A 14,724-nucleotide genomic window follows, 5' to 3' on the forward strand; every position below is an offset into this window, starting at 1 on the left:
GTCCATGACCAGCCTCACACCATGGAAAAATTGGTAGCTCAGTTGCCTGCCCAATAGCTAATTAAGCCACTTAAGACACTGGGAGAAAGTGCAAACTCCACACAGTCACCCGAGGCTAGAATTGAACCCAGAACCTTGGCGCTGTGAGGCAGCAGTGCTAACTACTGTGGCACCATGCCGCCCTCAAGAGGGAAGCCAGACATCTCCATGCACCCTCAACCGCCCCCCATTGTCCAGCCTCACACCCCCTACTCCTCCCCACTCCTGATCGCCTGGGCCTAACCATTGAGGCACCCTTTTTTCTGGAGCTGTACCCTCAGTAATGGCCATCCCTAAATGTGGCACTTTGAGCTGCAGGCCCTTTGAATATATCGCCCTTGTTGTTGAAAACATGACAATGCCAGTGGCTGTGCTTCATACTTAGTTCATTATTACAGGAATATCTTACACCAAGAGGTGGGGTACATTTGCAATGTAGCTACTGCCATGAGATTGGTGGCAGTAGTTCAGCCTTTAGCCATCTAGAACTCTTATTATTGCTTGGCTTCTGTCTGACTGGAATCAGAACTGTCCTGTTTAGGAGGGTGCTCTGTACATGACCAAATGCACACTTTAATTCAAACTTAAATATTGAAAGAGCGGAGAGAGGAAAATCCCTGCTTCCAAATATATTTAATTGAAGGTAACAGGTTTAATAAATGCCCATGTGGTCCAGTTGGATTGGCACTCCAATTGAAGTCAGTTTGAAATAATACATGTATATCTTCGTCAGTGAGTCTTTAGCAGCTATGCTGAGGATATCGGTTGGGCTTGAGTCTGGACTTTGACTCAAGTTTACTGGAATTTGCTTTACGTACACACTAAACCGCTATGTATCCTCACAGACATTAGTGTCGATTGTGACAACTGTCAGCAAGATATGGAACTATCTCTTACTAAGAGCACCATCATGAGGGCCACAGAGTCTATTACACAAACAATGGATACACTGGAATAATTTCAAGACTGTAATCGTGGGCTCGATCGACTGGCCACGTCGTGCCAGGTGTGAAAACGAGTGACTCAGTTAGATAGCAGGAGAGGCCGAATTAGGGAACCACGCCAGGCGCCGATCGGTTTCCGATTTAACCGGCCCGTTCCCATTGGCAACATCAGGAACCCGCCGTGGCGTGGCGAGAAATCAATAATCACCAATTAAGACCAATCTCCATCATATTAACAGGAAGAACCCCCAATTGAACGGCCTCCCGTGACCTAACCAGCTCCCCAGTGAGCAGTCACGCAGACGCCCTGTAGCACACCTATTTAAAAATGTGAAGCTAGCGCAATGGCTGCTGTGTGGATCGAAGGAGGTGAGTAGCCATCTTTTAAATCAGTCAGTCAGCCACTGCCACAGTGCTCGGAGGAGGGGTAGCCACGGGGTGGGATGGGCTCGATCGGGGGGGGGGGGGTTTCTTTGGGGGGTTTGCCCCTCGGCTGAGGGGGGAGTCGGGGCTCAGTGCCCGCGGGCCCACCATGCCTCCCCCCCGGATTGTGAATACCCAGTACAGGAGTAGTTCCAGCTGCTGCTTGTCTGCCCCACCGAACACCCCCGTGACAGAGCCCCGTCCGTGGTAATATGGTGAAGGTCACTAGCTGACCATGGCGGCTGCTGCCTGCACAGCTGGAGGCTATTGCAAATGGGGAATTGGCAGTTCTGGTAATGTGAGAACCTCGCAGCTCGTAAGTGCATCCCCGTGGGTACACGTGCCATGACGGAGGCGGTTGTTACTGCCTAGCATCCCAATCACGCTCTGGGGCCTAGACTCAACACCACAGAGGCAGCAACCAACATTAGAACAACCAAGGGCTGGGCCTCAGCACTGGGGACATCCCCGCGAGCAGCTGGTCCTTTGAACAGATGACGGGCATCATGTGTCACAGGAGGCTTCGCCTCATAAAGGAGATGGTGCGGTACGTATACACATAGGAGCAGGAGGAGGCCATTCTGCCCTTCAAGCCCACTTCACCATGCATTATGATCATTGCCTAATCCCGCTTTCCCCATACCCTATGATCCCCTTTGCCCTAAGTGCTATATCTAACTGTTTTTTGATCCCATACATACAATATTTTTGGACTCAACGACTTCCTTGCGGACTTGGCATCAGATGGAGGATACCCGCTCCTGGTGGCGATCAAGGTCACTGCAGCCCTGAACTTCTACATCTCAGGACATTCCAGGGCTCGAGCAGGGACTTGTGTGGCATATCACAACCAACAGCCTGTAAGTGCAGGCATGAAGTCACGGATGCTCTGTTTGTCCGGGCAGCTGACTACATAAACTTTGACCAAACCCATCAAGATGCCTCAGCAGCAGAATTCTCCCCCATCGTTGGGATTCCCCAGATCCAGGAGATAATAGATAGCACACATGTTGCCTTGCATGCACTGGGTGGTACCAGGAGTACCCTTCAACAAAAGGAAGGGGTTCCATTCTCCAAGTGTCGAACCTCTGTGCGACCACAAGGGGTAACCGCTTAGGACCTGGCTAATGACGCCAATACAGAGACTGGAGACTGATGTGGAGACCCAATATAACGAAGCCCATGTGGCCACCCGGGCTGTCATTGAACGCATCAGACGGCTCAAAATGTGGTTCCGATGCCTCGACCGTTCTAGTGGTCCACTGCTGTACAGCCCCCGGAGGGTCGCCCGCTTTGTGGTGGTCTGCTGTGCCCTCCACAACCTGGCACAACAATGGGGCAACGATTTGGAGATGGGGGAAGGAGAAATATGCGACCACCTCCGAGGAGGAGGATGAGGAGGAACAGGACTAGGCATTGGTGAGACCGCATTTGTAGTATTGATCAAAATATTGGTCCCCTTATTTGAAGAAAGCTGGAGTGATATTGGACGCAGTTCAGAGAAGGTTCACTAGATTGATTCCAGGATTCTATGAAAACCCGGCCAAGTGTTGATGCCAGTGTCAAAACCAGCGCGAGCGACGCCGGCGTCAACGGGCCTCCAGGCCCACTCATTCTTCCCGTCCTCAGGGGCTAGAATGGCGGCTGAGTGCTGTGTGCTGCTCCGGCTCTGAAGGCCGGCCCGCCACTGCCGGCGCGGGTCCGTGCATGCGCGGCACGGCCATCCTGGCAGGCAAATGGCTGAGCCCTACAGTGGCCCGGCACGGAGGAACATAGGCCCCCCCTCCCGGAATTAGCGCGCCGGCCGATCGGTTGCCCTGATCGCGGGCCTGGCCACCATGGAGGCCCCCCCAGAGTCGGCTCCCCCCACCCCCCTTCAGGACGGCCCCCGCAGCCAGAACGGCGAAGTCCCGCCGGGTAGGACCATACGCAAACGACGCCGGCAGGACTCGCCGGAACTCAGTGGGCACTCGGCCCATTGAGCGTGCAGAATCGCCATGGGGACCAATTTCAATGGTCCCCAACCGGCGCCGGCACGATTGGCCGAAGAACCGGTGGCCCGGTGTCGGAGCAGCTTGGCAGGATTCGCGTGCCCCCCGGGATTCTCCGACCCGGTGCGGGCTCAGATAATCCAGGCCGAGGGATTGTCTTATGGAGAGAGATTGAGTAGTTTATGCCTATGCTCTCTAGAATTTAAAAGAATGAGGGAAGATCAAATTGAAATAGCAGTTCGGACAGTGATATGCTCCTCCTGCCAGATGTGGGAGATCAAGGAGGTTTCTATCATCCCTTCTGACTATATCTGCGGGAAATGTGACCAGCTACATCCCCACACATATCGTGTAATTCGGTTGGAGCAGCAGCTGGACTCATTGCAAAGCTACAGGGGGCAGAGTGTGTGATAGACACATCTTCAGGGAGGCGGTCATAGTACAGTTTCATACATGTAGACGGGTGACCGCCAGAGACAGGCTGGTAAGGCAGGAGTCTCCTGTGGCTATTCCCCTCTCAAGAATAGCCGCTTTGCATACTGTTGGGAGGGATAAACTCTCAGAGGAAGATACCCGCAGCAGCCAGACTTGTGGCACCACAACTGGTTCTGCTGTAGAGCAGGGTCGGGCTAAGTCCAAGCGAGTGATAGTAGTATGAGACTTGATTGTCAGGGACACAGACAGGCATTTCTGTCGCTGAAAACGGGACACAGGATGTTGTGTTGCCTCCCTGGTGTCAGGGTCCTCGATGTCTTTAAACGGCTGCAGGGCATCCTGAAAAGGGAGGGTAAACTGACAGATGTTATTGTCCACATTGATACTAATGACATAGGCAGGAAGAGGGAAGAAGTCTTGCAAAGACAATTCAGGGAGTGAGGTCAGGACTTCTAGGGTGATAATCTCAGGATTACTCCCCATGCCAGGTGCTAGTGAGACTTGGAACTGGGAGATAGTGAAGTTGAACAAGTGGCTGAAGAGCTGGCATAGGAGGGAGGGCTTTAGATATATGGATCATTGGGATATCTTCTGGAAACCATGGATAACAAGGGGAATTGTAAGCTTAGTTAATGGGAAAAAGGAAGGTCTGGGCATCTAAAAGCTGTTGAAGTCCTTGAGGTGTACAGTGAAAGTAGGAAGGAACTTAAATGCGGAATTAGGAGGGCTAAAAGGGACCATGAAATGTCTTTCGCAAACATGGTCAAGGAGAATACCAAGGCTTTTTATGCATAGATTAGGAGCAAGAGGGTAGCAAGAGAAAGGGTAGACCCACTTAAGGGCAATGGCGGGACGTTATGCATGGAACCACAGGAAGTGGATGAAATCCTTAATGAGCAGTTTGTATTGGTATTCACCAGGGAAAAGGACACGACGGACGTTGAGGTCAGGGATAGGTGTGTGAACTGTCTTGAGAACATCAATATATCAAAGGAGGAAGTATTGAGTATTCTAAATTACATTAAGGTAGACAGGTCCCCGGGGCCGGATGGGATCTAACCCAGGTTACTGCTGGAGGCAAGGGGAGAAATAGCTGGGGCCTTAACAGATATCTTCATATCCTTTTTAAAAAAAAAATTTAGAGTACCCAATTATTTTTTTCCAATTAAGGGGCAATTTAGCGTGGCCAATCCACCTAACCTGCACATCTTGAGGCTGTGGGGGTGAAACCCACGCAGACAGGGGGAAGATGTGCAAACTCCACATGGACAGTGACCCAGCGCCGGGATTCGAACCCGGGTCCTCAGCTCCATAGGCAGCAGTGCTAACCACTGTGCCACCTTGCCACCCAATCTTCACATCCTCTTTGACCACAGGCGAGGTTCCAGAGGACTTGAGAACAGCCAATGTTATTCACTTGTTTAAGAAGAGATACAGGGACAATCCAGCAAATTATAGGCAGGTGAGCCTGACACCAGTAGTGGGGAAGCTTTTGGAAAAGGTACTGAGGGGCAGGATATATGCACATTTGGAGGAAAATGGACTAGTTAGTGACAGACAGCATGGTTTTGTACAGGGAAGGTCATGTCTCACCAACTTGATTGAGTTTTTTTGAAGAGTTGACAAGGAAAATTGATGAGGGAAGGGCTGTGGATGTAGTTTATATGTACTTTAGTAAGGATTTGACAAGGTCCCACATGGCAGACTGATACAAAAACTAAATCACATGGGATTCGAGGTGGGCTGGCTAGGTGAATACAGAACAGGCTTGGTTATAGAAGAGAGAGTAGCAGTGGAAGGGTGCTTGTCTGAATGGAAATCTGTAGCTAGTGGTGTTCCACAAGATCAGTGCAGGGACCTCTGTTTGTAGTATATATAAATGATCTGGAGGAAAATGAGCGTGGTCTGATTAGTAAGTTTGCGGATGAGACGAAGATTGGCGGAGGTGCTGATAGTGCCAAGGATTGTCAGAGGATACAACAGGATATAGATAGATTGGTGACTTGGGCATAGAAATGGCAGATGGAGTTTAATCCGGGCAAATGCAAGGTGATGCATTTTGGAGGATCAAATGAGTTATACTGTAAATGGCAGAACCCTTTGTAATATTAACATACAGAGGGATCCGGGCGTGCAGGTCCACAGTTCCTGAAAAGTGGCAACACATGTGGCCAAGGTGATTAAGAAGGCGCTTCCCTTCATCAGTCGGGGCATTCAGTACAGGAGTTGGGACATCATGGGCTGGATTCTCCGCAGCCCCGTGCCAAAAGCGCTGCGGACTCAGTCCACGGCCGCCCTGGTAGAGGGCGGGGGGATCAGACACCAGGGGGGACCTTATAGGCGGCCGGGGATTAGATCCGTGCAGTCAGATTCTTGGGCACGCGGCCGATCGGGGGGGCGTGTCTAATTTCTATGTCTGCCTCCGCGGTCCGAGCCCGCCATGGAGCTCGGCGCAGCCACTTGAGGCCGCCGCTGTGCGCATGCGCAGACTCAAAACCGGAAGTGCGGGGGCCCGTTTCCGCAGCTAAAACTGCGTGAATTATTCTGGGTCCCTGCTAGCCTCCTGCAGGGCATTGAATTAGCTGTCCATTTTTGCAGGAATCTCGAGAGTAACACTCCTTCATTTTTACGCCGGCGTGGTGATATGCCATCAATAAACACATGACGAGTGATGAACGTAACTGAGGCTTTAATACACGAAACTGCAAGTCTCCTGTCCTCTGATCCCGAACTGGGTTGGAGGTGGAGACTAGCCACCTTTATACATGAGCCCAAGGGGAGGAACCATGGGCGGAGCCAGCCAGGACAAGCCCAGGCATGTAACAACACAATACAATGCAATACAGTGATTTATCACATTCACCCCCTGTTAAAAAAAGAGTCCAGAGGGGGTGAAGTGATCTTAAAGGTCAGGTCTGTCGGGGGCCTTGACCTTCCGCCGTGATCGCCTCAGTCCCGGCTGTGGTGTGGGCACCAGTGTCGAGACCTGCGCGTCCGGGAGCATGTTGTCCTCTTCTTCACCCAGTTGTTGAGTCGGTGGACGGGGGGGCGGTGTATGGGCGGGGGTGGTGGTGATGGTCGCCGGTGGGCCTGTGGGTGCCAGTTCTTGAGGTAGGTGGGTAGAGGTGGGCAAAGACGGTATAGGGTCGGGGGTGGTGGTGATGGTCGCTGGGGAACATGCAGGTGCCAAATCCCGAAGGGAGACTGTGTCCTGTCGCCCGTCCTGATGTGCCACGTAGGCATATTGCGGATTGGCATGGAGGGGCAGGACCTTCTCGATGAGGGGATCTGATTTATGGCTCCTTGCATGCTTCCGGAGGAGGACGGGTCCTGGGACTGCCAGCCAGGACGGGAGCGAGACCCCAGAGGTGGACTTCCTGGGGAAGGCAAACATACACTCGTGAGGGGTCTCGATGGTGGCAGTACACAGGAGCGACCGGATGGAGTGGAGCGCATCGGAGATGACCTCCTGCCAACGGGAGACTGGGAGACTTCTAGACCGCAGGGCCAGGAGGACGGCCTTCCAGACCGCCGCATTCTCCCTCTCCACCTGTCCGTTTCCCCAGGGGTTGTAGCTGCTCATCCTGCTGGAGGCGATGCCCTTGCTGAGCAGGAACTGATGCAACTCCTCGCTCATGAAGGAGGAACCCCGATCACTATGGATGTAGGTGGGGAACGTGGCTGTTTGGTATGGGGACCGGAACAACAAGAGTTCCTGCGGCGCTGTGTGGAAGAGCTGAAGAAGGAGGTGTTGGCCCCGATGCTACAGGCGATTGAAGGGCTAAAGGAGGCACAGAGGACCCAGGAGCTGGAGCTTCGGGTCGTGAAGGCAAAGGCTGCTGAAAATGATGATGAAATACAGGGCCTGGTGGTGAAGACAGAGACGCACGAGGCACAGCACAAAAGGTGTGTGGAGAGGTTGGAAGCCCTGGAGAATAATTCAAGGAGGAAGAATTTAAGAGTCCTGGGTCTTCCCGAAGGCGCAGAGGGGGCGGACGTCGGGGCATATGTGAGCACGATGCTTCACTCGCTAATGGGATCGGAGACCCCGACGGGCCCTTTGGAGGTGGAGGGAGCTTATCGAGTTCTGGCGCGAAGACCAAAGGCTGGAGAAATACCTCGAGCCATAGTGGTGAGGTTCCACCGCTACAACGACAGAGAGATGGTCCTAAGATGGGCGAAGAAAACTCGGCGCTGTAGGTGGGAGAACGTGGTGATCCGCGTATACCAGGATTGGAGTGCGGAGGTGGCGAGAAGGAGGGCAAGTTTCAATCGGGCTAAGGTGGTGCTTCACAAAAAGAAGGTTAAATTTGGAATGTTGCAACCAGCGAGATTGTGGGTCACACACCAAGGGAAGCACCACTACTTTGAGACGGCAGAAGAGGCGTGGACATTCATTGTGGCCGAGAAGCTGGAATAGTCTGGCGAGAGAAAGAGCTTCTGGGATAAAGTGGTGGGGCGATTATGTGGGGCGAGGAAGGGGAAGGGAAGGGGGGGGATGATTTTTCAATTTGTTAATTTTTCAATCCTGTAACTTTTCTCTCTTCCCCTAGTTGGGGGCGGGGGGGTGGGGGGGGGGTAGAGTATGAGGAACTGTGGGCGCCGGTGGGAAGGAAAGGGGAAGGAGAAGGGAACTGCGCCATTAGGGGCGGGGCCGAGTGGGAAACGCAGGAGTTGCTCCCGCGCCATGGTAATTATGGCAGGAACAGGGACGCAGGAGGGGGCCTCGCACAGTGAGGGGCCGAGGGCAAACAGGGAAGCCGAGGTCAGCCAGAGTTCGCTGACTTCTGGGAGCAACATGGGGGGTGTAATTACGCTAAAGGGGGATCTAGCGGAGGGGGGGGCGGGAATTAACTGGGTTGCTGCTGCTTAGGGGAAGGGGGAGCTGTTATGGGGCGGGGTGGTCGAGACGGGAGGGCACCCTCGGTGGGATATACGGTTACGAGGGAACCGGGTAAGGAGCTGGGTTAAAAAAGGGGATGGCTAGTCGACAAGGGGGGGCGGGGTAAAGAGCCCCCCAACCCGGCTGATCACGTGGAACGTGAGAGGGCTGAATGGGCTGATTAAAAGGGCACGGGTACTCGCACACCTAAAGAAATTAAAGGCAGATGTGGTTCTGTTGCAGGAGACGCACCTGAAACGGACAGACCAGGTTAGACTACGTAAAGGATGGGTGGGACAGGTGTTTCATTCAGGTTTAGATGTGAAGCATAGGGGGGTGGCTATTTTAGTGGGGAAACGGGTACTGTTTGAGGCAAAGACCATAGCGGCGGACAGTGGGGGTAGATACGTGATGGTGAGTGGCAGATTGCAACGGGAGGTGGTTGTTCTGGTGAACGTATACGCCCTGAACTGGGATGATGCAAACTTCATGAGGCGTATGTTGAGGCGTATCCCGGACCTGGAGGTGGGAAAGTTGGTAATGGGAGGAGACTTCAATACGGTGCTTGATCCAGGGCTGGACCGGTCGAGGTCCAGGACCGGGAGGAGGCCGGCAGCGGCCAAGGTGCTTAAGGACTTCATGGAGCAGATGGGAGGAGTAGACCCCTGGAGATTTATTAGGCCTAGGAGTAAGGAGTTCTCATTTTTCTCCCATGTTCACAAGGTATATTCACGGATAGACTTTTTTGTCCTGGGAAGGTCACTGATCCCGAAGGTGACAGGGACGGAGTATACAGCCATAGCCATCTCGGACTACGCTCCACATTGGGTAGATCTGGAGGTAGGAGAGGAAAAAGAACAGCACCCACTCTGGAGAATGGATATGGGCTTATTGGCGGATGAGGGGGTACGTCTAAGGGTGAGGGGGTGTATCAAAAGGTACTTGGAGCTTAATGACAACGGAGAGGTTCAGGTGGGAGTGGCCTGGGAGGCGTTGAAGGCGGTGGTCAGAGGGTAACTGATATCCATATGGGCACATAAAGGGAAGCAAGAGAGTAAAGAAAGGGAGCGATTGTTGAGAGAACCTCTGAGGGTGGACAGGCAATATGCAGAGGCACCGGAGGAGGGACTGTACAGGGAAAGACAAAGGTTACATGTGGAATTTGACCTGCTGACCATGGGTAAGGCAGAGGCACAGTGGAGGAGGGCACAGGGTGTACAGTATCAGTATGGAGAGAAGGCGAGCCGGCTACTGGCCCAACAATTGAGGAAGAGGGGAGCGGCGAGGGAGATAGGTGGGGTGAGAGATGAGGAGGGAGAGATGGAACGGGGAGCGGAGAGAGTGAACGGGGTGTTCAAGGCATTCTATGAGAGGTTGTATAAGGCTCAGCCCCCGGAAGGAAAGGAGGGAATGATGCATTTCCTGGATCAGCTAGAATTCCTGAAGGTGGAGGAGCAGGAGAGGGCGGGACTGGGAGCACAGATTGAGGTGGAGGAGGTGATAAAGGGGATTGGGAGCATGCAGGCGGGGAAGGCCCCGGGACCGGATGGGTTCCCGGTGGAATTTTATAGGAAATATATGGACCTACTGGCCCCGCTTTTGACGAGAATCTTTAATGAGGCCAGGGAAAGGGGGAAGCTGCCCCCGACTATGTCGGAGGCGATGATATTGTTACTTTTGAAGAAGGAAAAAGATCCGCTGCAGTGTGGGTCCTACAGGCCCATTTCCCTTTTGAACGTAGATGCTAAGCTCCTGGCCAAGGTGATGGCGATGAGGATAGAGGATTGTGTCCCGGGGGTGGTACACGAGTATCAAACTGGGTTCGTTAAGGGGAGACAGCTGAACACGAACATACGGAGGCTGCTAGGGGTGATGATGATGCCCCCACCAGAAGGGGAGGTGGAGATAGTGGTGGCGATGGACGCCGAGAAAGCATTCGACAGAGTGGAGTGGGACTACCTGTGGGAAGTGTTGAGGAGATTTGGTTTTGGAGAGGGGTTTATTGGATGGGTACAGCTGCTATATAGGGTCCCGGTGGCAAGTGTGATCACGAAAAGGCAGAGGTCTGACTACTTCCGTCTTTATAGAGGGACAAGGCAGGGGTGTCCCCTGTCTCCGTTACTTTTTGCATTGGCAATTGAGCCCCTGGCCATAGCATTGAGGGGCTCCAGGAAGTGGAGGGGAGTACTCAGGGGAGGAGAAGAACACCTGGTATCATTATATGCAGATGGTTTATTGCTGTATGTTGCGGACCCAGTGGAGGGGATGCCTGAGATAATGCAGACACTCAGGGAGTTTGGGGAACTCTCGGGGTACAAATTGAATATGGGGAAGAGTGAGTTGTTTGTGGTGCATCCGGGGCAGCAGAGTAGGGGAATAGATGATTTACCGCTGAGGAAGGTAACAAGAGATTTCCGGTACTTAGGGAACACAGTTGGGGAACCTTACATAGGCTAAATCTAATGATTGGTGGAACAGATGGAGGAGGATTTTAAGAGATGGGACATGGTGCCCATGTCACTGGTGGGTAGGGTGCAGGCGGTCAAAATGGTAGTCCTCCCGAGATTCCTTTTTGTGTTTCAGTGCCTCCCGGTGATGGTCACGAAGGCTTTTTTCAAGAAAATCGAGAAAAGTGTCCTGAGTTTTGTGTGGGCTGGGAAGACCCCGAGAGTGAGGAGGGGGTTTTTGCAGCGTAGCAGGGATAGGGGGGGGACTGGCACTACCGAGCTTAAGTGAGTACTATTGGGCCGCCAATATCTCAATGGTGTGTAAGTGGATGGGAGAAGGGGAAGGAGCGGCGTGGAAGAGATTGGAGATGGCGTCCTGTAAAGGAACCAGCCTACAAGCACTGGCGACGGCGCCGTTGCCGTTCTCCCCGAAGAAATACACCACAAGTCCAGTGGTGGTGGCAACACTGAAAATTTGGGGGCAGTGGAGACGGCATAGGGGAATGACGGGAGCCTCGGTGCGGTCCCCGATAAGAAATAATCATAGGTTTGTCCCGGGGAGAATAGATGGGGGATTTAGAGCATGGCAGAGAGCTGGGATTGTGCAACTGAGGGATCTGTTCTTAGACGGGACGTTTGCGAGTCTGGGAGCGCGGACGGAAAAATATGGGTTGCCCCAAGGGAATGCATTTCGGTACATGCAACTGAGGGCTTTTGCGAGGCAACAGGGGAGGGAATTCCCGCAGCTCCCGACGCAGGAGATTCAGGATAGAGTGATCTCGGGGACATGGGTGAGGGATGGTAGGGTGTCGGATATATACAGGGAAATGAGAGACGAGGGGGAGATCATGGTGGATGAGCTGAAGGGAAAATGGGAAGAAGAGCTGGGGGAAGAGATCGAAGAGTAGGTTAAACCCTTCGTCCTCGTGCGCCAGGCTTAGCCTGATACAATTCAAGGTTTTGCACAGGGTGCATATGACCGGAGCAAGGCTCAGTAAATTTTTCGGGGTAGAGGATAGGTGTGGGAGATACTCGAGGAGCCCAGCAAACCACACCCACATGTTTTGGTCATGCCCGGCATTGCAGGGGTTCTGGGTGGGGGTGGCGAATGTGCTTTCAAAGGTGGTGGGGGTCCGGGTCGAGCCAAGCTGGGGATTGGCTATATTTGGGGTTGCAGAAGAGCCGTGAGTGCAGGAGGCGAGAGAGGCTGATGTTTTGGCCTTTGCGTCTCTAGTAGCCCGGCGAGGGATATTGCGAATGTGGAAGGAAGCCAAACCCCCGGGCGTGGAGACCTGGATAAACGATATGGCAGGGTTTATAAAACTAGAACGGACAAAGTTTGCACTAAGGGGTTTGGCTCAAGGGTTCACCAGGCGGTGGCGACCGTTCATTAACTACCTCGCAGAACGATAAAGGAAATGGGAAGGTAACAGCAGCAACCCAGGGGGGAGGGGGTGGGGGGGGGGGGGGGGGGGTGGGGGGGGGGGAGGGCTCGGGTGGGTCCTCAGGGGTGTTTTTGTATAGATATTTGTACTTGGTTATGTATATTGGATTGCTTGATTTTATTATTTGGGAGAGCTATTATTTTTGTTATGGCAGTTGCCATTTAGTTTATATATTATTTATTTATTTGTTAAAAACGGTCACTGTTATTTATATAGTTTTATTGTTGTAAAAAGGGAAAAACCTTTGTAATGTTTTGTTTGGTTGAAAAATTTGAATTTGAGGGGAGGGGCCCTTTGAAATCGATGCTGAGGCGCTCAAAGGGGCGAGAGGCCTTTACCAGGTGCGCTCTGTCTTGGCGATAGAAGTGCGGTTTGCACTCCGCGCAGACCTGGCAGTCCCTGGCCACGGTCCTGACCTCCTCGAAGGAGTAAGGCAGGTTGCGAGCCTTGATGAAGTGAAAAAAACGGATGACCCCCCGGGTGACAGAGGTCATTGTGGCGGGCCCGGAGTCGGTCTACTTGTGCGCTGGCACATGTACCGCGGGATAGGGCATCTGGGGGCTCATTGAGCTTCCCAGGTCGATACAAGATATCATAGTTGTAGGTGGAGATCTCGATCCTCGATCTCAGAATCTTGTCATTCTTGATCTTGCCCCGCTGTGTTATTGAACATGAAGGCAACCGACCGTTGGTCAGTGAGGAGAGTGAATCGCCTGCCGGCCAGGTAATGCCTCCAATGTCGCACAGCTTCTACGATGGCTTGGGCTTCCTTTTCGACGGAGGAGTGTCGGATTTCGGAGGCATACGGGAGAAGAAAGCCATGTGCCTGCCCACCTGGTTGAGGGTAGCGGCCAGAGCAAAGTACGACGCATCGCTCTCCACCTGGAACGGAATGGACAGCATGCATCGCGGCTTTGGCAATATCTGCCTTATGCGATTGAAGGCCAGTCGAGCCTCAGCCGCCAGGGGAAAAATGGTAGATTTGGTAAGTGGACGGGCCTTGTCCGCATAATTGGGGACCCACTGGGCATAGTACGAGAAGAATTCCAGGCATCTCTTCAGGGCGTTGGGGCAGTGGGGGAGGGGGAGTTCCAGGAGGGTCAGTGGGGGAGGGGGAGTTCCAGGAGGGTCAGTGGGGGAGGGGGAGTTCCAGCATGCGGTCGGGGTCGGCCCCCAGGTCTCCGTGTTCCATGACGTAGCCGAGGATGGCTAGGCGGGTTGTGCGGAATACGCATTTTTCCTTATCATAGGTGAGGTTCAGGAGTTTATCGGTGTGGAGCAAGTGCCGGAGGTTTTCGTCATGGCCCTGCTGGTCATGGCCGCAGATGGTGACCTTGTCTAAGTACGGGAACGTGTCCCGCAGCCCGTACTGGTCAACCATTAGGTCCATTTCTCTTTGGAAGACTGAGACCCCATTGGTGATGCCGAAGGGAACCCTGAGGAAGTGGTAGAGGCGGCCTTCTGCCTTGAAGGCAGTGTATTGGTGGTCCTCCAGGCGGATAGGGAGCTGGTGGTACATGGACTTCAAGTCAACTGTGGCGAAGACTCGATGCTGCGCAATCTGGTTGACCATGTCAGATATGCGGGGGACGGGATACGCATCGAGCTGCGTGGACCGGTTGATGGTCTGACAGTAATCGATGACCATCCGGTGCTTCTCCCCAGTCTTGACGACCACCACTTGGGCTCTCCAGGGGCTGGTACTAGCCTCAATGATCCCCTTTCGCAGGAGTCGCTGGACCTCCGACCTGATAAAGGCCCTGTCCCGGACACTGTATCGTCTGCTCCTCGTAGCGACGGGCTTACAGTCCGGGGTGAGGTTAGCGAAGAGCGAGGGTGGGGCGACCTTAAGGGTCGCGAGGCTACAGACGGGGAGGGGGGATGCAGGGGTCCACCGAACTTTAAAGTAAGGCTTTGCAGGTGGCACTGGAAGTCGAGCCCCAATAATAGGGCAGCACAGAGATGGGGAAGGATGTAGAGTTTGAAGTTAGCGTACTCTATGCCTTGTACAGTAAGGGTCGTGACACAGTACCCCCAGATTTCTACTGCATGGGATCCGGAAGCCAGGGAGATTTTTTGGGTCGCGAGTAAAATTGGGAGGGAGCAGCGCCTTACCGT

The sequence above is a fragment of the Scyliorhinus torazame genome, chromosome 3 (genome assembly GCF_047496885.1).
Source record: "Scyliorhinus torazame isolate Kashiwa2021f chromosome 3, sScyTor2.1, whole genome shotgun sequence".
NCBI classification, from domain to species: Eukaryota; Metazoa; Chordata; class Chondrichthyes; order Carcharhiniformes; family Scyliorhinidae; genus Scyliorhinus; species Scyliorhinus torazame.